The 26,115-nt window shown below is 49.8% G+C and overlaps 1 protein-coding gene across 4 annotated transcripts in view; it reads left to right on the top strand.

The window, feature by feature from the left end:
* The first annotated feature begins 2,155 nt into the window (after positions 1-2,155).
* The window catches only part of LOC137353507 (sodium-dependent neutral amino acid transporter B(0)AT2-like), a 49,641-nt gene continuing 25,681 nt past the window's right edge, over positions 2,156-26,115 (top strand). Inside the window, exon 1 of one of the 4 annotated variants that reach the window (XM_068019887.1) lies at positions 2,156-2,352. The gene's annotated coding sequence lies outside the window, so the exon portion shown is untranslated. Of the gene's footprint in view, positions 2,353-22,616; positions 22,759-26,115 lie in introns of those variants that run through there. The other 3 variants (XM_068019888.1, XM_068019890.1, XM_068019889.1) reach the window with 3 other exon arrangements.

Here is a 26,115-nt window from a genome sequence, read left to right as displayed (position 1 = left end):
CCTCACTTTCCACCCCATCAGCTTCCATATCCAAAGGATCATCCTCCGCCATTTCCGCCACCTCCAGCGTGATGCCACCACCAAAGGCATCTTCCCCTCCCCTCCCGTCAGCATTCCGAAGGGATTGTTCTCTCCGTGACACCCTGGTCCACTCCTCCATTACCCCCACCACCTCGTCCCCTTCCCACGGCACCTTCCCCTGCAATCGCAGGAGGTGTAATACCTGTCCATTTACCTCTTCTCTCCTCACTATCCAAGGGTCCAAACACTCCTTTCAGGTGAAGCAGCGATTTACTTGTACTTCTTTCAATGTAGTATACTGTATTCGCTGCTCACAATGTGGTCTCCTCTACATTGGGGAGACCAAACGCAGACTGGGTGACCGCTTTGTGGAACACCTCCACTCAGTCCGAAAGCACGACCCCGAGCTTCCGGTTGCTTGCCATTTCAACACCCCCCCCCGCCCCGCTCTCATGCTCACATCTCTGTCCTGGGATTGCTGCAGTGTTCTAGTGAACATCAACGCAAGCTCGAGGAACAACACCTCATTTACCGATTAGGTGCACTACAGCCTGCCAACCTGAACATTGAGTTCAATACTTTCAGAGCATGACGGGCCCCCCCATTTTACTTTTATCTTTAGTTATTTTTTCTTCTTTTTAAATTTTTTTTGTGTTTATTTTATTTTAGTTTGTTCAGTTTGTTTCTACTGTGCCTACCCACTGTTTTTTTCATGTTTGTGCTTGTGGTTGTTTAGTTTTCAGTCCATTAACACCCTATCTGTACTAATGCTTTGTCTTTCAGCACACCATTAACATACCGTTCGTCTTTGCTCCATGACCTTCTGGTCAGTTATTCTCTGTGACCTTGTCCTATCAACACCTTCTCTTTTGTTATCTGTTGCCCCACCCCCGCTTTACTTGCTCAAAATCTTTTACATTTCTATTATTTGTCAGTTCTGAAGGGTCACTGACCTGAAACGTTAACTCCGCTTTTCTCTCCATAGATGCTGCCAGACCTGCTGAGTATTTCCAGCACTTTCTGTTTTTATTTCAGATTTCCAGCATCTGCAGTATTTTGCTTTTATGTTAGTATTCCATCACACTCCTGACTTGTGACTTGTAGATGGTGGACAGGCTTTGGGGAGTCAGGAGGTGAGTTACTCGCTGCAGAATTCCCAGCCTCTGACCTGCTCTTGTAGCCACAGTGTTTATATGGCTACTCCAGTTCAGTTTCTGGTCAATGGTAACCCCTCGGATGTTGATAGTGGGGGATTCAGTGATGGTAATGCCATTGAATGTCAAGAGGAGATGGTTAGATTCTCTCTTGTTGGAGATGGTCATTGCTTGGCACTTGTGTGGCGCGAATGTTACTTGCCACTTATCAGCCCAAGCCTGGATATTGTCCAGGTCTTGCTGCATTTCTACATGGACTGCTTCAGTATCTGAGTGGTCGCGAATGGTGCTGAACATTGTGCAATCATCAGTGAACATCCCCACTTCTGACCTTATGATTGAAGGAAGATCATTGATGAAGAAGCTGAAGATGGTTCGGCCAAGGACACTTCCCTGAGGAACTCCTGCAGTGATGTCCTGGAGCTCAGATGATTGAGCTCCAACAACCACAACCATCTTCCTTTGTGCTAGGTATGACTCCAGCCAGTGGAGGGTTTTCCCTGATTCCCATTGACTTCAGTTTTGCTAGGGCTCCTTGATGCCATACTCGGTCAAATGCTGCCTTGATGTCAAGGGCAGTTACTCTCACCTCACCTCTTGAGTTCAGCTCTTTTGTCCATGTTTGAACCAAGGCTGTAATGAGGTCAGGAGCTGAGTGGCCCTGGCGGAACCCAAACTGAGCGTCACTGAGCAGGTTATTGCTAAGCAAGCACCGCTTTATGGCACTGTTGATGACACCTTCCATCACTTTACTGATGATTGAGAGTCGGCTGATGGGGCGATAATTGGCCGGGTTGGATTTATATTTTGGGAGTTTATTTCTCGGGGGTTTATATTTTAGGGTGTTTTTGTTTTGGGTGTTTATATATTCTGGGTGTTTATATTTTAGATGTTTTTATTTTAGGTTTTTTTTATTCCTGGGGTTTATATTTTGGCGGGTGAAGGGGGCGGGCTTCCCGCTCCTCACTCCCCGCTCCGGGCCTGGGGCCTTGGGCTCAGCCTCAACCTCAGCTCCTCCTCCTCCGCCCTCCTCCGCCCTCCCCTCTCCCTCCTCCCGGCTCCGGCTGATGCAATGCTTCGTGGCCGGAAGCTGCTGCCATGTGTTGGGAGCTGTTTGCACTGGAGGCCGGACAGCGACACCGGGAGGCGGCGGCATCGCGATCGGCTTCGGCTTGAGGTAAAACGTGGGCCGGGGATCGCGGCCTCGGGCGGGGGGAGACCCTCCAAACCCTCAATCCTGCCCCCCCCCTCCAAACCCTCAATCCTGATCCCTCCAAACCCTCAATCCTGATCCCTCCAAACCCTCAATCCTGATCCCTCCAAACCCTCAATCCTGATCCCCCTCCAAACCCTCAATCCTGATCCCCCCCTCCAAACCCTCAATCCTGATCCCTCCAAACCCTCAATCCTGATCCCTCCAAACCCTCAATCCTGAACCCTCCAAACCCTCAATCCTGATCCCCCTCCAAACCCTCAATCCTGATCCCCCTCCAAACCCTCAATCCTGAACCCTCCAAACCCTCAATCCTGAACCCTCCAAACCCTCAATCCTGATCCCCCTCCAAACCCTCAATCCTGACCCCCCCCTCCAAACCCTCAATCCTGACCCCCCCCTCCAAACCCTCAATCCTGACCCCCCCCCCTCCAAACCCTCAATCCCGACCCCCCCTCCAAACCCTCAATCCCGATCCCCCCTCCAAACCCTCAATCCTGATCCCTCCAAACCCTCAATCCTGATCCCCCTCCAAACCCTCAATCCTGATTTCCCCCCCCAACCCTCAATCCTGACCCCCCCTCCAAACCCTCAATCCTGACCCCCCCCGCCAAACCCTCAATCCTGACCCCCCCCCGCCAAACCCTCAATCCTGACCCCCCCCCCCGCCAAACCCTCAATCCTGATCCCTCCAAACCCTCAATCCTGATCCCCCTCCAAACCCTCAATCCTGATTCCCCCCCCCAACCCTCAATCCTGACCCCCCCTCCAAACCCTCAATCCTGACCCCCCCGCCAAACCCTCAATCCTGACCCCCCCCCCCAAACCCTCAATCCTGACCCCCCCCCCCCCCAAAACCCTCAATCCTGACCCTTACCCCCCCTGGCCGCCCCCAAACCCTGAACACCTGGCACCTGTAACTCTGAGCCACCCCTACCCCGGACTCCGAAACACCTATTGGTACAACTCCATATTATTAATAATAATAGGTCATATTATTGTTTATTTCATTGGACAGTTTCTCACTGAACAGTTTGTTAGTCGTTTAACCCGTTAACTCCTCTGGTGAATGATCAATGGGTGGCATTTCTGCCCCTCCTTCCCTGCATCATTCAACTGCCAGCTTCACTTCTGATGAAGGGTGCATACTAAAACAGTAGTATAGTGAGCACGCACAGAATTGGCAAACGAATTTCAATATAGATAAGTGTGAGGTGGTACATTTGGTAGAAAGAATAAGGAGACCACAGACCCCTGGAAAATGTGTTTAAATGGGGTATAGGAGGATACAGATACACAAATGGAATTCAACCTGCAGAAGTGTGAGGTGATGCGTTTGGGGAGGTCAAACAAGGCAAAGGAATACATGATTAATGGGAGAATAGAGAAGTGTAGAGGAAGTCAGGGACCTTGGAGTGAATGTCCACAGATCCCTGAAGGTAACAGGACAGGTCGATAAGGTGGTTAAGAAGGCATATGGAATCCTTTCCTTTATTAGCCGAGGTATAGAATATAAGAGCAGGGAAGTTATGCTGGAACTGTACAAATCATTGCATAGGCCACAACTTGAGTACTGTGTGCAGTTCTGGTCACCTCATTACAGAAAGGATGTAATTGCCCTAGAGAGGGTACAGAGGAGATTTACGAGGATGTTGCCAGGACTGGAAAAATGAAGCTATGAGGAAAGATTGGATAGGCTGGAGTTGTTCTCCTTGGAGCAGAGAACAAAGAACAAAGAAAATTACAGCACAGGAACAGGCCCTTCGGCCCTCTAAGCCTGCGCCGATCCCGATCCTCTATCTAAACATGACGCCTATTTTCTAAGGGTCTGTATCTCTTTACTTCCTGCCCATACATGTATCTGTCTAGATACATCTTAAAAGACGCTATCGTGCCCGCGTCTACCACCTCCGCTGGCAACGCGTTCCAGGCACCCACCACCCTCTGCGTAAAGAACTTTCCACGCATATCCCCCCTAAACTTTTCCCCTTTCACTTTGAACTCATGACCCCTAGTAATTGAATCCCCCACTCTGGAAAAAAGCTTCTTGCTATCCACCCTGTCTATGCCTCTCATGATTTTGTACACCTCAATCAGGTCCCCCCTCAACCTCCGTCTTTCTAATGAAAATAATCCTAATCTACTCAACCTCTCTTCATAGCTAGCGCCCTCCATACCAGGCAACATCCTGGTGAACCTCCTCTGCACCCTCTCCAAAGCATCCACATCCTTTTGGTAATGTGGCGACCAGAACTGCACGCAGTATTCCAAATGTGGCCGAACCAAAGTCCTATACAACTGTAACATGACCTGCCAACTCTTGTACTCAATACCCCGTCCGATGAAGGAAAGCATGCCGTATGCCTTCTTGACCACTCTATTGACCTGCGTTGCCACCTTCAGGGAACAATGGATCTGAACACCCAAATCTCTCTGTACATCAATTTTCCCCAGGACTTTTCCATTTACTGTATAGTTCACTCTTGAATTGGATCTTCCAAAATGCATCACCTCGCATTTGCACTGATTGAACTCCATCTGCCATTTCTCTGCCCAACTCTCCAATCTATCTATATTCTGCTGTATTCTCTGACAGTCCCCTTCACTATCTGCTACTCCACCAATCTTAGTGTCGTCTGCAAACTTGCTAATCAGACCACCTATACTTTCCTCCAAATCATTAATGTATATCACAAACAACAGTGGTCCCAGCACGGATCCCTGTGGAACACCACTGGTCACACGTCTCCATTTTGAGAAACTCCCTTCCACTGCTACTCTCTGTCTCCTGTTGCCCAGCCAGTTCTTTGTCCATCTAGCTAGTACACCTTGGACCCCATGCGCCTTCACTTTCTCCATCAGCCTACCATGGGGAACCTTATCAAACGCCTTACTGAAGTCCATGTATATGACATCTACAGCCCTTCCCTCATCAATCAACTTTGTCACTTCCTCAAAGAATTCTATTAAGTTGGTAAGACATGACCTTCCCTGCACAAAACCATGTTGCCTATCACTGATAAGCCCATTTTCTTCCAAATGGGAATAGATCCTATCCCTCAGTAACTTCTCCAGCAGCTTCCCTACCACTGACGTCAGGCTCACTGGTCTATAATTACCTGGATTATCCCTGCTACCCTTCTTAAACAAGGGGACAACATTAGCAATTCTCCAGTCCTCCGGGACCTCACCCGTGTTTAAGGATGCTGCAAAGATATCTGTTAAGGCGCCAGCTATTTCCTCTCTCGCTTCCCTCAGTAACCTGGGATAGATCCCATCCGGACCTGGGGGACTTGTCCACCTTAATGCCCTTTAGAATACCCAACACTTCCTCCCTCCTTATGCCTACTTGACCTAGAGTAATCAAATATCTATTCCTAACCTCAACATCCGTCATGTCCCTCTCCTCGGTGAATACCGATGCAAAGTACTCGTTTAGAATCTCACCCATTTTCTCTAACTCCACGCATAACTTTCCTCCTTTGTCCTTGAGTGGGCCAATCCTTTCTCTAGTTACCCTCTTGCTCCTTATATATGAATAAAAGGCTTTGGGATTTTCCTTAATCCTGTTTGCTAAAGATATTTCATGACCCCTTTTAGCCCTCTTAATTCCTCGTTTCAGATTGGTCCTACATTCCCGATATTCTTTCAAAGCTTCGTCTTTCTTCAGCCTCCTAGACCTTATGTATGCTTCCTTTTTCCTCTTAGCTAGTCTCACAATTTCACCTGTCATCCATGGTTCCCTAATCTTGCCATTTCTCTTCCTCATTTTCACAGGAACATGTCTCCCCTCAGAAGGCTGAGGGGAGATCTGACTGAAATTTTGAGAGGCTTAGATAAAGTGGAGGTGAAGAGCCTATTTACCTTAGCAGAGAGGTCATTGACTCAGGGGCAAAGATTTAAAGTGATTGGTAGAAAAATTAGAGGGGAGATGAAGAAAGAATTTTCACCCAGACGGTCGTGATGGTCTGGAACTCACTGCCTGAAAGGGTAGTTGAGGCAGAGATCCTCAACTCGTTTAAAAGAAGTCTGGATATGCACCTCAACTGCCGTAATCTGCAGGGCTGTAGACCAAATGCTGGAAGGTAGGAGTAGACTGGGTGGCTTGTTTTTCAGCTGGCACAGACACAATGGGCCAAGTGGCCTCTTTCTGTGCCTTCAACTTTATGATTCTATCACTAAAAGTTGTGATGTCATTTCATTTGACTGAATAGACCTGGGGCTCTTTATTGTAGAAAAGAGAAGACTGAGGGATGATCTGATAGAAGTCCTCAAGATTATGAAAAAGGTTTGATAAGGTAGTTATAGAGAAGATATTGCCACTTACAAGCGAGATTGAGCGATAAATATTGGGGGAACACTGGGGAAAACTCCCCTGCTCTTATTCAAAGTAGTGCAATGGGATCTTTTACATCCACCAGACAGGGCAGAATGAGGCCTTGATTTAACATCTCATCTGAAAGACAACACCTCCAACAGTCTTGCACTCTCGCAGTACTGCACTGGAATGTCAGCCTTGATTTTTGTGCTTAAGCCCTGCAGTGGGACTTGAACCCAGAACCTTGTGATTTCGAGGTTAGAGTGCTATCAACTGAGCCACAGCTGACACTATAAATATTTGTAGCACTCAAAAAGCATTAAGTGCAGCTGAGTAACCCCATCCTTTTCTGTAATTTCTGATTTATGATGTTTCTGTGCCGCCTGAGGTTTGTTTAGTGCGAATGAAGCTGCAGCAATCTGAATATTTCCCTTTCTCCAGCTCCAGCCTGAGCTGCAAATTGCTGTCAAACTGTTGCTGGTTCTGTGGAAGCAAGACTTTGGGCCACCCACCTATAGGAGCTGGAGGGTGTGGATTTATGGTTTAGAAACTGGACTGAAATAACGACATTCGTGCTGCTGTACATAGTTTTAAGATGTTCTTTGCACTTTTTAATTCACACTATGGGTAGGTAGAGGTTTTTAATCACCATTCTCACCGATGATGTGGTTTTCATCAAACCCACTTCCCCAATTCGCAAAGTTTAACCAAAAACTCTGTAAAGTTCCAAGCAATGACTCAAGCGGCAGCTGCCAAGTTGGAACCTTTGCAGTCGGATGTGCTTGGAATTGGATTAAACTACGCTCCAGCAATCTGTGGAAATCCTCGCCTCCCCCAGTCTCCTGCCTACAACCCTGGTTTCACCTCTCCCTGTTCTTGGATTTTACCTCCTATTCTTGCCCCAGCTGCTGCCCACTCTCCCCTCTCACTTGCCCCAGTGACCCAGCCCTGACTCTGGCTGGTTGCCGGTCGATGGTTTGAATGACTCCAAATTGTGATAAATTCCACTCTACTGAACAAATATCAGGAGCACTCGGAAACCCTAACGCTGATAAGAACTGGACTGAATAATCATTAACCAATTTGGATGCTGAGAAACTGAACAAGCTTTCGACATCCTTTTTTATAATTCATTCATGGGATGTGAGTGTTGCTGGCCAGGTGGTGGTGAGCTGCCTTCTTGAACCGCTGCAGTCCATTTGGGGTAGGTACACCCACAGTGCTGTTAGGAAGGGAGTTCCAGGATTTTGACCCAGTGACAGTGAAGGAACGGCGATATAGTTCCAAGTCAGGATGATGTGTGACTTGGAGGGGAACTTGCAGGTGCTGGTGTTCCCATGTATTTGCTGCCCTTGTCCTTCTAGTTGGTAGAGGTCGCGGGTTTGGAAGGTGCTGTTGAAGGAGCCTTGGTGAATTGCTGCAGTGCGTCTTATAGATGGTAAACACTGCTGACACTGCATCGGTGGTGCAGGGAGTGAATGTTGAAGGTGGTGGATGGGGTGCCAATCAAGTGGGCTGCTTTGTCCTGGATGGTGTCGAGCTTCTTGAGTGTTGTTGGAGCTGCACCCGTTCCGTCAAGTAGAGAGTATTCCATCACACCTCTGACTTGTGCCTTGTAGATGGTGACCAGGCTTTGGAGTCAGGAGGTGAGTTACTCGTTGCAGAATTCCCAGCCTTGCTAGTATCCACAGTATTTATTTGACTGCTGCAGTTCAGTTTTTGGTCAATGATAACTCCCAGGATGTTGATGGTGGGGGATTCAGCGGTGGTAATGCCATTGGGAGTCACGAGGAGGTGGTTGGATTTTGTGTATCATGAATGTTACTTGCCACTTATCAGCCCAAGCCTGAATGTTATCCAGCTCTTGCCTTATGCGGGCACAGACTGCTTCAGTATCTGAGGAGTTGCAAATAGTGCTGAACATTGTGCAATCATCAGTGAACATTAAAGGCCTCCTCAGGTCTACAAATGAGACCCGACCCGATCCGACAGAACCCCATCCGAGCCCGAGCCAGCCCGAATCCTTCCATTTTTTCCCGCGCCCGACCCGACCATCAGTTAGCCTACCTTCCGTTTTTCACTTTGTTCCTTACCTGCACAAGCTTAAAATAACTAACAAAACCACCTTTAAAGTCCAAAAAGTAAATTAACATTAGAGTCACTTACCTGAGGTGGTGATAGAGCATGTCCGATCCGGCCCGACCCCGAATGCCGGACCCGGAAGTGCGACCCAAACCCGATACATGTTGTCGGCTTCGGGTTGTGTAGCAAGCCTTTAGCGAACATCCCCACTTCTGACATTATTATTCAAGGAATGTCATTGATGAAGCAGCTGAAGATGGTTGGGTGTAGGACACTACCCTGAGTCACAATATTGACAATGCTGATTCCTTTTTATTAAACAGGACTCATTTCAGTGTTAATAGAGAGCAGGTGATGCTCATTATAGTTTTGTATTTAAGGGCTGGATTTTTGCCCAGTTGGGGGAGTTGCCTTTGGACAGAGACTTAGTCCACAAGGAAAGAGTTGGAAGTGATGTTTGGACTGAACTATGAATTGTCAATAAAACAGTAGTGGATCAGAGACTGTTGTCAGCTTCCTCGTTTTGGTGACTGGACATCTGCCTGTTTAACACTGAGGAGCTCCTGCAGTGATGTCTTGGGACTGAGATGATTGCCTTCCAACAACCACAACCATCTTCCTTGTGGTATGACACCAACCAATGGAGAGTTTTCCCCCCTGATTCCCATTGACTTCAATTTGGCTAGGGCTGCTTGATGCCATACTCAGTCACCTCATTACAGAAAGGATGTAATTGCACTAGAGAGGGTACAGAGGAGATTTATGAGGATGTTGCCAGGATTGGAAAAATGCAGTTATGAGGAAAGATTGGATAGGCTGGGGTTGTTCTCCTTGGAACAGAGAAGACTGAGGGGAGATCTGATTGAAATTTTGAGGGGCCTGGATAGAGTGGAGGTGAAGGGCCTATTTACTTTAGCAGAGAGGTCAGTGACTAAAGGGCATAAGCAATTAGAGGGAAGATGAGGAAAATGTTTTTCACCCGGAGGGTGGTGGGTGTCTGAACTCACTGCCTGAAAGGGTCGTAGAGGCAGAAACCCTCAACTCATTTTAAAAGGTTTCTGGATATGCAGCTCAAGTGCTGTAACTTGCAGGGCTGTGGACCAAACGCTGGAAGGTGGGATTAGGCTGGGTGGCTTGTTTTTCAGCTGGCACAGACACAATGGGTCAAGAGGCCTCTTCCTGTGCCGTAAACTTTCTATGATTCTATGAAATGCTGCCTTGATGTCAAGGGCAGTCACTCTCACCTCACCTCTGGAATTCAGCTCACTTGTCCATGTAGATCGTGTGGAACCCAAACTGAGCATCAGTGAGCAGGTTGTTGCTAAGTAGATATAGCTGGATATCTTTGCTGACCATTGAATGTAGACTGATGGGGCAGTAATTGGTTGGATTGGATTTATCCTACTTTTTATGGACAATTTTCCCAATTGTTGGGTAGATGCCAGTGTTGTAGCTGCATTGGAACAGCCTGGGCATAGCTAGTTCAGGAGAACAAGTCTTCATCTTCTTAGGTGATGATGTTAACGTGAAACATTCACAGTGCCGGTAATCAGCAAAGCGGAAAGCTCAGGCCCAGCCCAGTGCAGCCCAACCTGGTAGGGTGGACCAAAACAAGAAATGCTGGATTCACTCAGCAGGTCTGGCAGCATCTGTGGAAAGAGAAGCAGAGTTAACGTTTCGGGTCAGTGACCCTTCTTCGGTAGGGTGGAACTGGGGCAGCTCATGAAGCATTTGCTGCAACCAGGTGAAACACCAGGGAGCTCAGGACCATTGTGAAGGAGCTGCAGTGGCTGATCCAGGACTGGAAAACAGTCACAGCTAGTGAGGCCCGGTGCATGTGCCTCACAGTTTGTATCAATTATCCCTATATTGTGTAAATATTGTAACATCTGCTGCAGTTGGAGCTCAATGAATCCTTTAACCTTCAACTTTTCAGCTGGAAGTGTAGAAGTTATATTGGTTTTTAAGTCCCGGAACATAGTTCGATTAATCTACCAATGCTTACTGTGTATACTGTCCTGTGTGGAAAAACTCAAGAGGGAGCCCAGCAACTGAGGAACTGATACCCAGAGAGAGTCAACACTCTCTCTATTTAGAGATACAGCACTGAAACAGGCCCTTTGGCCCACTGAGTCTGTGCCGACCAACAACCACCCATTTATACTAACCCGACAGTAATCCCATATTCCCTACCACCTACCTACACTAGGGGCAATTTACAATGGCCAATTTACCTATCACCTACAAGTCTTTGGCTGCGGGAGGAAACCGGAGCACCCGGCGGAAACCCACGCAGACACAGGGAGAACTTGCAAACTCCGCACAGGCAGTACCCAGAATAGAACCCGGGTCGCTGGAGCGGAGAGGCGGCGGTGCTGACCACTGTGCCGCCCCAGTTGCTGTAGCTGTCCTGGGAGTGTTTGATGGGGACAGTGTAGAGGGAGCTTTACTTTGTGTCTAACCCCTTTGTTTTTTATTCTATTTTTTCAAACTTTTTAAAAATCATCTTTGGCCTCCATGTCTCGAGAGACAATGGATACGCGCCTGGAGGTGGTCAGTGGTTTGTGAAGCAGCGCCTGGAGTGGCTATAAAGGCCAATTCTAGAGTGACAGACTCTTCCACAGGTGCTGCAGATAAAATTGGTTGTCGGGGCTGTTACACAGTTGGCTCTCTCCTTGCGCTTGTCTTTTTTCCTGCCAACTGCTAAGTCTCTTCGACTCGCCACACTTTAGCCCCGCCTTTTTTATAAGGTGGCCTTTATACCCCAGGCCCCTTTTATATATTTTATGTCGAGGGGGCCTTTATTCCTCAGGCCCCATTTATATACATATTTATATTTTTAAAAATAACTTTATTAAAAACAGATAAATAAACAAAAAACTCAAATTAAAATGCCATTCTCGGTGTCACTGATGCACTCCAGTCACTGCGGTGCCCACTGGTCGCGGAAGGCCTCAAGCGTACCGGCGGACACCACATGCTCCTTCTCCAGGGACACCCGGGCGCGAACGTAACCGTGGAAGAGGGGCAGGCAATCGGGAAGGACGGACTCCCCCGACGGCCCGCAGCCTGGATCTGTGAATTGCCACAGTGGCCAGGCCCAGGAGCAGACCAATGAGGAGATCCTCCTCCCGGCCCATGCCCCTCCGCTCCGGGTGCCTAAAGATCAGGAACGTGGGACTGAAGTGCAGCCAAAACATGAGGAGCAGCCCCTTCAAATACTCAAACAGGGGCTGCAACCTCGCACACTCCATATATACGTGGAACACGGACTCGTCCAGGCTGCAGAAAGTACAGGCAGGATGGGAATCCGTGAATCTGCGTAAAAGTTAATTGCACGGGACTGCCCTGTGCAACACCCTCCACCCCAGGTCCCCGATGTAAAGGGGGAGGACTCCTGTATAGAGAGACCTCCATCGGGGTTTCCCCTCGCCGCCAGATGGCAATGTAGACCGCCAGGGCATGTCCGGCCGGCTGACGAGGGCGAGGAAGTGGAGAGTGTGCAGGAGCAGCCCATACAGGAAACCCCTCCGCGCTGATTGGAATGGCACAGAGGGCATTTCCGAGAGGCGGCTCGGGTTGTGCGTGACCGGCTCCTGAGGAGGGTTTCGGGGCCTGGGTCCAATGAGCTGTTCCGGCTGAGCAGGGGTCAGCTCGGCCAGGAGCGCTCTGCTCTCCCCTGGAGTCGGCCGCCCGGACAGCCGAGGCGCTCTCCTCCGCCATCGGGGGAGCACCTTGACTGGAGGCGATCATGTTCCAGACTCTGAATAGATCCCGGTAAAAGACTGGCAATTCCCTCAGAGAGGAGCGGCTAATGGTCTCCGCCGGGAGCTGTGTGTGGTCTTGAAGGCAGTCACACTTGTGGAAGAAATACGTCGCCAGTGCACACCATCTGGGAGGACGCTCGACGTACAGGTATTTCTGCAGGGTCCGAAGGCGGAGAGTCGCAGCCTGGGTGCGGACGCACGCCAGCGACTGGCCGCCCTCCTCGATCGGGAGACTCAGGACCGCGGCAGAGACCCAGTGTTTCCTCTTGTCCCAGAAGAAATCTACGAGTTTCTTCTGGATCTTGGTGGCGAATATAGGGGGCGGGGCCAAAGAGACCAACCGGTACCACAGCATTGAGGCCACCAGTTGGTTTATGGCCAGCGCTCGGCCCCTATAGGAAAGCACTCGGAGCAGTCCTATCCAGCGCCCCAGCCGAGAGGTGACTTTTGACTCCAACTCCTGCCAGTTTGCCGGCCAGGCTTCCTCAGCGGGGCTAAGGTGGACTCCCAGATAGAGGAGGTGTGTGGTGCTCCACGCAAAAGGTGTCAACTCCTCCGGCAGGGAGTCCACCCGCCACTGACCCACCAGGAGACCAGAACAATTCTCCCAATTGATTCTCGTGGAGGACGCAGCAGAAAAGGTCTGCTGGCAGTCGCGCATCCTCCGCAAGTCAACGGGATCTGTGACCGCGAGGAGCACGTCATCAGCGTAAGCCGAGAGGACGACCTGCTTGACCGGCTCGAGCAGAGTCAATCCTGTCAACCTCCTGCAAAGCAGGCACAGGAACGGCTCCACACAGATGGTGTATAATTGGCTGGACGTGGGGCATCCCTGACGCACACCTCTCCCAAAACGAAGGGGCACCGTCAAAGACCCGTTAACTTTGACCAGACACTCTGCGGCGGTGTATAAAAGTCGGACCCGGGCCACGAAATGCGGCACACCGAAAAGGTGTCAATGATCCACCCTGTCGAACGCCTTCTGATCGAGGGAGAGAAAGGCGACCGACTGACCAGTCCTCTGGGAAAGATGGATCAGGTCTCGAACCAGGTGGACGTTGTCCTGGATGGACCGGCCCGGGACCATGTAGGACTGGTCGGGTTGGCTCATGTGGGCCAGCACGGAGCCCAGGTGGGTAGACATACCCAGGCAAAGATCTTGTAATCTGTGCTGAGGAGGGAGACCGGACGCCAGTTTTTAAGCAGGCGGAGATCGCCCCTCTTCGGCAGCAGGATGATGACCACCCTGCTCCACGAGAGGGGCATCTCCCCGGTCGCCAGGCTTTTCCCCAGGACCCGCGCGTAATTGTCCCCCAAGGCTTCCCAGAATGCCCTGAGGAACTCCATGGTCAGCCCTACCAGCCCCGGGGATTTGCCCCGCGGGCGCTGGTCAGCTCTGCCAACGTGAGCGGAGCCTCCAATCCTTCAACGCCCTCCGAGCTGACCTTCGGCAGGTCCTCTCTCAAAACTCTGCGCTTGTTCTCGTTGGACGGATCTGGAGAGAACAACGCACTGTAATAAGTACGGACCAGGAGGCCCATTCCCTCCGGATCCGTCGTCGGCCAGCAGTGCAACGAGCTGCTTACGGACCCCCCCCCATTTTTCCAGCAAGTAAAAGAAGGGTGGGGCGCGGTCCAAATCTTCCAGGATCTGGATCTGCGACCTCACGTATGCGCCTCGGGACCCTGATGAGCTGCAGGTCCCTCAGCGTGCCCTTCTCTTTGTACGCCTGCCACAGGGCCGGGTCTGCGACGGCATGACCGAGGCGGGACTCCAAGTTGAGCACCTCCCTCTCTTGGTGCCCGATCTTGGCTTCCCGCCTCTTGGTCGACCCCTTCACGTACTCCTGACAGAAGACACAGATTATCCGTGAGTCTTGCCCACATCCCACCAAAGCCTCAAGGAGGGGAAGCCCCCCTGCTTCCTTCTCCAGTCGGCCCAGAATCGACGGAAAGAGTCCCAGAATGGCTCGTCCTCCAGCAGCCAGTTGTTAAAGTGCCAGTATGCGGACCCCGCCCGTGTGCGGTGCGGAGTGAACTCCGCCCACACCAGGTGGTGGTCCGAGCACGGCACCAGCCGCATGGAGGCCGCTGAGACGCGGGAGACGTATGCCTGTGAAAAGTAGAGGCGGTCGATTCGGGACCCCCCTCCTCCAGACCTCCACGTGAAGGTGCTGGAGTCGGGATGGAGATTCCGCCAGACGTCCACCAAGTTGAGGGAGCTGATCAGTCCCCTCAACTTCTCCACCGACGCTTGGCCGCGCTGGAGACCGGAGCGATCCCCCACCTCGAGGGTACAGTTAAAATCCCCCCCTGAGGATGATGCACTCACCGCTATTGATGGAGCTCAAGAGACCGGACACTACTTCAAAGAAGCGCGCTTGCAACGCGCCGGGTCCGGGCGCATACAGGTTCACAAAGTGGAGCGGCACGCTACCCAGGTGCACGGCAAGGTGGAGAAAGCGGCCCGGCACTAGCTCCTTGACCCCCAAGATCTCCGGCTGAAAAGTCGGGGCCAACAAGATTGCCAACCCACTAGAAATAGGGGTGAGGTGACTCATGTAGACCCCACCCTGCCACTCCAGGAGCCAGGTGGCTTCATCTCGCGGAACAGTGTGGGTTTCCTGCAGAAAGCTCACCGCGTATCTCCCTTCCCTGAGGACTGAGAGATTGTGAAATCTGCGGTGAGACCCCTTGCTGCCGTTGATGTTGAGGCTGGCTATAGTTACCTTCATGTCAAAGGTACTTGCAAACCGTCACCAACACCTCACTGTGAGGAGGGAGCGGAAGTGCACCTGGCCTTCTCCCCCAACAACCCATTGAGGAACGCGTTAAATCGGCGCCTCTCAATCAGTTTCACGCACGCGCCATTGGCCGCTTTCTTGAAGGCAGCGCGGACGGACCGGATGATCAGCGCCAGACCCGACCAACGGCCGAGGGCCAGCTGACCTTTATTGCGGCAACCCCTGAAAGCCGTGCGGAAATCCCGGAGTTCCGCCGTGGAGATGAGAGGAGACTCGGTGGGAGGCACGAGAGACTCCACCACCTCACTGGCGATGGAATCAAGATCGTCCTCCGTGCCCCATACCGAGTTCTCATCCTCCTCCGGGTCATCACCGCCAGCGGCCGATACACCCACCACACACTGTGGGGCAGCGGTCCCAGCCGCGCCAGCTGGTCCCGCCCCCTCTCCTCCACCCTGAGGGGTCGGGAGCTCCTGCATGTCAAAGCCTTGATGTTGGTGGTGGCAGGGGGAACCTGGGGACAGCTCCCCTCCAACAGATGGGCCCTGCACCTCAGGGCCCTGTGTTACCTCTGTGGAGGGGTGCCTTCTCTTTTTCCCAGTTGGGCGCGGAGGCTCAGAGACCTCCATGCCATCAGAGGCCTCAGTCTCCACACCCTCCTTTTTTTCTATTCACCCTGGGCCTGCGCCCAGCCCTGAGGCAAGTGGGCTCCCCGACATCGGGCCATGGGCTGAGGTCAGGCTTGGGTTGTGTCAATGTGTCCAGGGGCCGCACCTCTTGATGTTTATTTTTCCTCCGCGCCTTCCTTCCACCCGGACGGGCACCCCCCTCCCCACTGGAGGCCATGAAAATCCGGAACCGACTGAGCGGTGTCTATAGGAGGGAAAGTGGGAGGAGGTGCAGTGGCGCCACCCTGCGCCGCCGAGGTGGAGTTGGCGACTGGGAGGTTGGGGCAGTTTTTACGAACATGCCCCACCCCCTTTGCAGACATGGCAGCACGCCCCATCTGATGTCCAGAAGACACTGTAGGCTGTCCCCTGGAACTCCTCACTGAAGTGGCCCCCCAAGACCACCTCCCGTGCCAGCTGCATGAATAGCTGGCGACGGAAGGAGTAGACATGTCGGAGGCTGTGCTCCCGAAGACCGAGCGGAACTGGGGTGATCCCTGACCTCACCTCCCCCAGATGGTGCAGGTGGGGGAGGGGGAGCTCATCAAGAAAGAAGGGCGGGACGTTTTACAACATTATCCGCCTTGCAGTGGCCCCCAGAGGGTCCACCGGCAGGAAAGTCCCACCCACAGTGAGCCCTTTATTCAGGGTGAGGACACGGCCCGCTCAGTCTTCAGGAAGAACACAGCCTTCCCGTACATCATTGAGGCTGCCACAATGGCCGAGGGACCGAAAGCCTTGGCCATTGCCTTAACGCAAGCCTGAATAGTCATGGTAGGGTGGGGTAACTCTTCACCCCATGCTTTGATGTCAATGTTTTAAATGGTGACGGGGCCACAGGAGCAGCTGCTGCAGCATGGGAAGGCCCCGCCACCGGACAGGACTGTGAAGCCATGGGGTAGAAGAGTCACACCCACAGTTGAGAAAAGAATAAATACAACTAGAAATCGAGAGAAAGGAATAACAAATAACAGCAACAAATTGCCCTAAAAAGCACAGACTGGAGGGTATGGCTAGGGAGAGAGGCTGAACGAGAGGAGGGTCAGGAGGAGTCAGTCTCTTTGCAGGTGTTAATGCAGACAGTCCTTTTGCTGGTCTTCCAGTTGGTGGTGGGAGGGGTTGCGATGTCTTCACCTGGGACAACTGTAGCTGCCCAGACACACTCTGCTTCTGGTGTGGTTTATAACAGTTAAGAGAAAGTCTCTTCACCTGGGCAGCTCCAGCTATCCCAGGCTAGCTCGTTGGGGTGGGGAGGGAGCTCCTATTCAATGCTGTTAAACACAGGAGCTCCCTGTTCAAACAAACAACCCCACCCAAGGTCTTCCGGTCTCATCCATTCCCCCTCCCCACAACAATCAATGAAAGGGCTTCAAACCCAAACTCACAAGAGCTGTCAGTTCTTCTAAAACCTTCCTTGCAGCAGTCATGCAGCTTCCAGCCTGCAGCCTCCAGCACACAGCAACAGTCAACTGCACCTCGTTGATGCACTCAGCAGCTCCAATTAGGCAGTAGCCAACCCCAGTTTTTTTTTATTTTTCTTTTTTTTGAACTCTATCTAACCCTGTTTTTTTTTCTTCTTTTTTAGGGAGCTTTACTCTGTATCTAACCCCATGCTGTACCTGTCCTGGGAGTGTTTGATGGGGACAGTGTAGAGGGAGCTTTACTCTGTATTTAACCCCGGTTTTTTTTTTTCTTTTTTCTTTTTTTTTCTTTTGATGGGACAGTGTAGAGGGAGCTTTACTCTGTATCTAAGCCCGTTTTTTTTTAACCCTGTGCTGTACCTGTCCTGGGAGTGTTTGAAGGGGAAAGTGTAGAGGGAGCTTTACTCTGTATTTAACCCTGTGCTGTACCTGTCTGGGAGTATTTGATGGGGACAGTGTAGAGGGTACTTTATCTAACCCCGTGATGTACCTGCTCTGGGAGCGTTTGATGGGGAAAATGTTGAGGGAGCTTTACTCTAACCCGTGCTGTACTTGTCTTGAGACTGTTTGATGGGGACAGTGCAGAGGGAGCTTTATTCTGTATCTCAAAGAACAGGACAGCACAGGAACAGGCCATTCGGCCCTCCAAGCCTGCGCCGATCATGATGCCTGTCTAAACTAACACCTTCTGCACTTCCGGGGCCCATATCCCTCTATTCCCATCCTATTCATGTATTTGTCAAGATGTCTCTTAAACGTCGCTATCGTACCTGCTTCCACCACCTCCCCCGGCAGCAAGTTCCAGGCACTCACCACCCTCTGTGTAAAAAACACTTGCCTCACACATCCCCTCTAAACTTTGCCCCTCTCACCTTAAACCTATGTCTCCTAGTAACTGACTCTTCCACCCTGGGAAAAAGCTTCTGACTATCCACTCTGTCCATGCCACTTATAACTTTGGAAACCTCTATCATGTCGCCCCTCCACCTCCGTCGTTCCAGTGAAAACAATCCGAGTTTATCCAACCTCTCCTCATAGCTAATGCCCTCCAGACCAGGCAACATCCTGGTAAACCTCCTCTGTACCCTCTCCAAAGCCTCCACATCCTTCTGGTAGTGTGGTGACCAGAACTGCATGCAATATTCCAAGTGTGGTCCCACTCCAGGGTGGAGACCTGCCCTGTATCCCTAGCTCTGTTTTAACACTGAGCTGGCGTAGTATTGTGAACTGTGAGGAGGATCGTGATAAACCTCTAGAGGACATAGACAAGCTGGTGCAATAGTTGGACGCGTGGCAGATTAAATTTAATGCAGTGAAGTGATTTATTTTGGTGGGAAGAATGAGGAGAGACAATATAAAATGAAGGATACAATTCTAAAGAGGGTGCAGGAGCAGAGGGACCTGGGGACGTATCTGTGCACAAATCGTTAAAGGTGGCAGGACAGGTTCAGAGAGTTGTTAATAAAGCATATGGGATCCTGGGCTTTATAAATAGGGGCTTAGAGTACAAAAGCAAGGAAATTATGATAAATCTGTACAAAATACTGGTTCGATTTCAACTGGAGCATTGTGTTTTTTTTAAATGTTTGTACTTGGAGTGTTTTGTGCTTTTCAGTATCTCTGTACTAATGCTTTGTCTTTCAGCACACCATTAACATACTGTTTGCCTTTGCTCCATGACCTTCTGGTCAGTTATTCTCTGTGACCTTGTCCTATCAACACCTTCTCTTTTGTTATCTGTTGCCCCACCCCCGCTTTACTTGCTTAAAACCTATTACATTTCTGGTTCTGTCAGTTCTGAAGAAGGGTCACTGACCTGAAACGTTAACTTTGCTTCTCTCTCCACAGATGCTGCCAGACCTGCTGAGTATTTGCAGCATTTCTTATTTTTATTTCAGATTTCCAGCATCTGCAGTATTTTGGTTTTATGTTATTGTATTGTGTCCAGTTCTGGGCAGCACACTTTAGGAAAGATGTGAAGGCATTAGAGAGAATGCAGAAAAGATTCTCGAGAATGGTTCCAGGGATGAGGAACTTTAGTTACATGGATAGATTGGAGAAGTTGGGACTGTTTTCCTTGGAGAAGAGACGGTTGAGAGGAGATTTGATAGAGGTGTTCAAACTGATGAGAGGTCTGGACAGAGTAAATAGGGAGAACCAGAGGGCACAGATTTAAGGTGACTGGCAAAAGAATCAGCAGTGATATGAGGGGAAAGTTTTTTTACGCAGGGAGTGGTTAGGATCTGGAATGTATTATCTGAGAGTGTGGTGGAGGCAAATTCAATCATGGCTTTCAAAAGGGAATTGGATTAGTACCTGAAGAGGAAAAAATTGTAGGGCTACAGAACAAAGAACAGTACAGCACAGGAACAGGCCATTCAGCCCTCCAAGCCTGCGCCGATCTTGATGCTGCCGAAACTAAAACCTTCTGCACTTCCGGGGACCGTATCTCTCTATTCCCATCCTATTCATGTATTTGTCAAGATGCCTCTTAAACGTCATTATTGTACCTGCTTCCACCATCTCCCCTGGCAGCAAGTTCCAGGCACTCACCACCCTCTGTGTAAAGAACTTGCCTCGCACATCCCCTCTAAACTTTGCCCCTCTCACCTTAAACCTATGTCCCCTAGTAACTGACTCTTCCACCCTGGGAAAAAGCTTCTGACTATCCACTCTGTCCATGCCGCTCATAACTTTGTAAACCTCTATTATGTCACCCCTCCACCTCCGTCGTTCCAGTGAAAACAATCCGAGTTTATCCAACCTCTCCTCATAGCTAATGCCCTCCAGACCAGGCAACATCCTGGTAAACCTCTTCTGTACCCTCTCCAAAGCCTCCACGTCCTTCGGGTAGTGTGGCGACCAGAATTGCACACAATATTCTAAGTGTGGCCTAACTAAAGTTCTGTACAGCTGCAGCATGACTTGGCAATTTTTATACTCTATGCCCCGACCGATGAAGGCAAGCATGCCGTATGCCTTCTTGACTACCTTATCCACCTGCGTTGCCACTTTCAGTGACCTGTGGACCTGTACGCCCAGATCTCTCTGCTTGTCAATACTCCTAAGGGTTCTGCCATTTACTGTATACCTCCCACCTGCATTAGACCTTCCAAAATGCATTACCTCACATTTGTGCGGATTAAACTCCATCTGCCAATTCTCTGCCCAAGTCTCCAACCGATCTATATCCTGCTGTATCCTCTGACAATCCTCATCACTATCCGCAACTCCACCAACCTTTGTGTCGTCCGCAAACTTACTAATCAGACCAGCTACATTTTCCTCCAAATCATTTATATATACTACAAAGAGCAAAGGTCCCAGCACTGATCCCTGCGGAACACCACTAGTCACATCCCTCCATTCAGAAAAGCACCCTTCCACTGCTACCCTCTGTCTTCTATGACCGAGCCAGTTCTGTATCCACCTTGCCAGCTCCCCTCTGATCCCGTGTGACTTCACCTTTTGTATCAGTCTGCCATGAGGGACCTTGTCAAAGGCTTTACTGAAGTTCATATAGACACCATCCACTGCCCTTCCTTCATCAATCATCTTCGTCACTTCCTCAAAAAACTCAATCAAATTAGTGAGACACGACCTCCCCTTTACAAAACCATGCTGCCTCTCGCTAATAAGTCCATTTGTTTCCAAATGGGAGTAAATCCTGTCCCGAAGAATCCTCTCTAATAATTTCCCTACCACTGACGAAAGGCTCACCGGCCTATAATTTCCTTGATTATCCTTGCTACCCTTCTTAAACAAAGGAACAACATTGGCTATTCTCCAGTCCTCTGGGACCTCACCTGTAGCCAATGAGGATGCAAAGATTTCTGTCAAGGCCCCAGCAATTTCTTCCCTTGCCTCCCTTAGTATTCTGGGGTAGATCCCATCAGGCCCTGGGGACTTATCTACCTTAATGCTTTGCAAGACACCCGACACCTCCTCCTTTTTGATAATGAGATGACTGAGACTATCTACACTCTCTTCCCTAGGCTCACCATCCACCAAGTCCTTGTCTTTGGTGAATACTGATGCAAAGTACTCATTTAGTACCTTGCCCATTTCCTCTGGCTCCACACATAGATTCCCTTCTCTGTCCTTGAGTGGGCCAACCCTTCCCCGAGTTACCCTCTTGCTCTTTATATATGTATAAAAAGCCTTGGGATTATCCTTAATCCTGTTTGCCAGTGACTTTTCATGACCCCTTTTAGCCCTCCTGACTCCTTGCTTAAGTTCCTTCCTACTGTCTTTATATTCCTCAAGGGATTCGTCTGTTCCTAGCCTTCCAGCCCTTACAAATGCTTCCTTTTTCTTTTTGACTAGGCTCACAATATCCCGCGTTATCCAAGGTTCCCGAAACTTGCCAAACTTATCCTTCTTCCTCACAGGAACATGCTGGTCCTGAATTCTAATCAACTGACATTTGAAATACTCCCACATGTCAGATATTGATTTACCCTCAAACAGCTGCCCCCCAATCTAAATTCTTCAGTTCCTGCCTAATATTGTTATAATTAGCCTTCCCCCAATTTGGCACCTTCACTCGAGGACTACTCTTATCCTTATCCACAAGTACCTTAAAACTTATGGAATTATGGTCACTGTTCCCGAAATGCTCCCCTACTGAAACTTCGACCACCTGGCCGGGCTCATTCCCCAATACCAGGTCCAGTACGACCCCATCCCTAGTTGGACTATCTACGTATTGTTTCAAGAAGCCCTCCTGGATGCTCCTTACAAATTCTGTCCCATCGAAGCCCTTAGCACTAAGTGAGTCCCAGTCAATATTGGGGACGTTAAAATCACCCACCACTACAACCCTGTTACCTTTACATCTTTCCAAAATCTGTCTACATATCTGCTCCTCTACCTCCCGCTGGCTGGAGAAAAGGTGAGTGAGTGGGACTAGGTAAGTTGCTCTTGCAGAGGGCTGGCATGGACACAATGGGCCAAATGACCTCCTTCTGTGCTGTAACCATTCTTTGATTATGTGAGAAGGTGCCGTTTGACGGGTTACAGATCAGTTTTCCCCTTTCACCAAGTGTGAAGGTCTCTGTCATGGGGCAGCTAACCTTTAATTTGGTTTCATTCTAGAACTGTGTGTGCCCAGCAGCCTCCCAGAACTCTCAGGGACTTGGCTGCATGCCCTATGTGCTCAGAGTGGGGCAGTGTGTGATTGGACGAGATGGTAGGGGAGGTGATTGAATGTGACTCTGTTGGAGATTAGCTTGTGCGAAAGTGCGAACAGCTGATCCTGGGTGCTGGGTACAAGTACATTCAGAGACTCTAAACAGGAGTCCTCGGGTAAGAATCACCGGAAACATTCGAACTTCACAGCTGAAATAATATGACAGAGCAGTGAGTATAGGTGTGTTGGGAGCGTGTGTGAGAATGTTTGAGGGTGAGTGAGTGTGGATGTGTGTGAGAATGTACATCTTCTCTGTCTGATATCTGTACTGACTGGCGTCTGTCTCTCAGTTCCTCTCTCTCAGGGTGACATCAGTACGCTGACTGGTGTCTCTCAGTCCCTTTCAGGGAGATATTTGTACACCGACTGGTGTCTCTCTCCCTCTTTCTCTCTTTGGGAGATATCTGTACACTGACTGCTGTGTCTCAGTCTCTCTCTCTCTCTCTCTCACACTCTCACTCTCTGTCTCACACTCTCACTCTCTCTCTCACACTCTCTCTCTCACACTCTCACTCTCTCTCTCACTCACTCTCTCTCTCACTCTCTCTCACACTCTCTCTCACTCTCTCTCACACTCACTCTCTCTCACACTCACTCACTCTCTCTCACACTCACTCTCTCTCTCACACTCACTCTCTCTCACACACTCTCTCTCTCTCTCACACTCTCTCTCACTCACTCTCACACACTCTCTCACTCTCTCTCACTCTCTCACTCTCTCACTCTCTCTCACTCTCTCACTCTCTCTCACTCTCTCTCACTCTCTCTCACTCTCTCACTCTCTCTCACTCTCTCTCACTCTCTCTCACTCTCTCTCACTCTCTCTCACTCTCACTCTCTCTCACTCACTCTCACTCTCTCTCACTCACTCTCTCTCACTCTCTCTCACACTCACTCACTCTCACACTCACTCACTCTCTCTCACACTCACTCTCACACTCTCTCTCTCACACACTCACTCACTCTCTCTCACACTCACTCTCTCTCTCTCACATTCTCTCTCTCTCACATTCTTTCTCTCTCACATTCTCTCTCTCACTCTCACATTCTCTCTCTCACTCTCACATTCTCTCTCTCACTCTCACATTCTCTCAGGGTGATATCAATACACTGACTGGCGTCTGTCTCTCAGTCCCTTTCAGGGAGATATCTGTACACTGACTGGTGTGCATCAGTCCCTCTCTCTCTGGGAGATATCTGTACACTGACTGGTGTGTCTCAGTCCCTCTCAGGGAGATATTTGTACACTGGTTTCTCTCAGTCCCTCTCTCTCAGGGAGATATCTGTACACTGACTGGTTTCTCTCAGTCCCCCTCTCTCGGAGATATCTGTACACTGACTGGTGTCTCTCAGTCCCTCTCTCTCAGGGTGATATCTGTACACTGACTCGTGTCTCTCAGTCCCTCTCTCTCAGGGAGATATCTGTACACTGACTGGTGTCTCTCAGGGAGATATCTGTTCACTGACTGGTGTCTCTCAGTCCCTCTCTCTCAGGGAGATATCTGTACACTGACTGGTGTCTCTCAGGGAGATATCTGTACACTGACTGGTGTCTCTCGGTCCCTCTCTCTCAGGGAGATATCTGTACACTGACTGGTGTCTCTCAGGGAGATATCTGTACACTGACTGGTGTCTCTCAGTCCCTCTCAGGGAGATATTTGTACACTGGTTTCTCTCAGTCCCTCTCTCTCAGGGAGATATCTGTACACTGACTGGTGTCTCTCAGGGAGATATCTGTACACTGACTGGTGTCTCTCAGTCCCCTCTCTGACTCGGGATTGTAAAGCTGCTGTACTGGATTTCTGTCACTAGAGGCCCTCAGCAACGACAACAGCAATTCACATTAACATAGCATCTTTAACAGTAAAACATCCTCAGGGGCTTCACAGGAGCATTTCAAAAGCCAAAATTTGACACCGAGTCACATGAGATATTAGGGCAGATGATCAAAAGCTTGGTTAAAGATGTAGGTTTTAAGGAGCATCTTAAAGGAGAAAAGCGAGGGAGAGAGGTTTAGGGTCCAGGCAGTTGGAGGCAAGGCAGATGACCAATGGTGGAGCGATTAAAATTGGGATGCACAAGAGGCCAGAATTGGAGGAGTGCAGAGATTTCAAGAGGGCTGTTGGGCTGGAGGAGATTATAGAGATAGGGAGGGGGGAGGCCATGGAGGGATTTGAAAACAAGGATGAGAATTTTTGCTGGACCAGGAACCAATGTAGGTCCGTGAGCACGGGAGTCAGGGAGAGATGGGACTTGGTGTGAGTTGGGCAGTAGAGTTTAGGATGAGCTTATGTTTATGTAGGTTGGGAGCTGGGAGGCTGCCCAGGAGACCATTAAAATAGTGAAGTCTCGTGATAACAGCAGCAGATGAGCTGAGACAGGGGTGAAGAAGGGCGATGTTACGGAGGTGGAAATAGGTAGCCTTAGTGATAGAGCAGATATGAAGTCATAAAGCTCATCTTTAATATCATACCAGAAATGTTGGGGAACACAAGGCTTAGTGAGAGAGAGGAACTGAAGGAATTCAGTATTAGTAGAGAAACAGCGTTGGGGAAATTGATGGGATTGAAGGCCGATAAATCCCTAGGGCCTGATCGTATGCATCCCAGAGTACTTAAGGAAGTGGCCCTAGAAATAGTGGATGCATTGGTGGTCATCTTCCAGGATTCTACAGACTCTGGAACAGTTCTGAAGATTGGAGGGTAGCTAATGTAACCCCACTATTTAAAAAGGGAGGTCGAGAGAAAACGGGGAATGATAGACCAGTCAGCCTGACGTCAGTAGTGGGAAGAATTCTAGAGTCCATTATCAAAGATTTTATAGCAGAGCACTGAGAGAACAATGGTAGAATCGGACAGAGTCAGCATGGATTTATGAAAGGGAAATCATGCTTGACAAATCTACTAGAATTCTTCGAGGATGTAACTAGTAGAGTTGATGAGGGGGAGCCAGTGGATGTGGTTTATTTGGACTTTCAGAAGGCTTTCGACAAAGTCCCACATAAGAGATTAGCGTGTAAAATTAAAGCACATGGGATTGGGGGTGTAGTGTATTGCGATGGATAGAAAATTGGTTGGCAGACAGGAAACAAAGAGTAGGGATAAATGTGTCTTTTTTCCGAATGCCAGGCAATGCCGAATGGGGTACCACAGGGAGTGGTGCTAGGACCCCAGCTATTCACAATATATATTAATGATTTAGATGAGGGAACTAAATGTAATATCTCCAAATTTGCAGATGAGACAAAACTGGGTGGGAGGGCGAGTTGTGAGGAGGATGCAGAGAGGCTTCAGGGTGATTTGGACAAGTTAAGTGAGTGGCCTAATACATGGCAGATGCAGTATAACGTGGATAGATGTGAGGTTATCCACTTTGGTAGCAAAAACAGGAAGGCAGATTATTATCTGAACGGCTATAAACTGAGATGGGAATATGCAACGAGACCTGGGTGTTCTCGTACACCAGTCGCTGAAGGTAAGCATGCAGGTGCAACAGGCGGTAAAAAAGGCAAATGGTATGTTGGCCTTCATAGTGAGA

This window comes from Heterodontus francisci, chromosome 41 (assembly GCF_036365525.1).
Source record: "Heterodontus francisci isolate sHetFra1 chromosome 41, sHetFra1.hap1, whole genome shotgun sequence".
In the NCBI taxonomy this organism is placed as follows: Eukaryota; Metazoa; Chordata; class Chondrichthyes; order Heterodontiformes; family Heterodontidae; genus Heterodontus; species Heterodontus francisci.
Note: the sequence above shows the minus strand (reverse complement) of the source record. Positions and strands in the feature narration are given on the sequence as shown.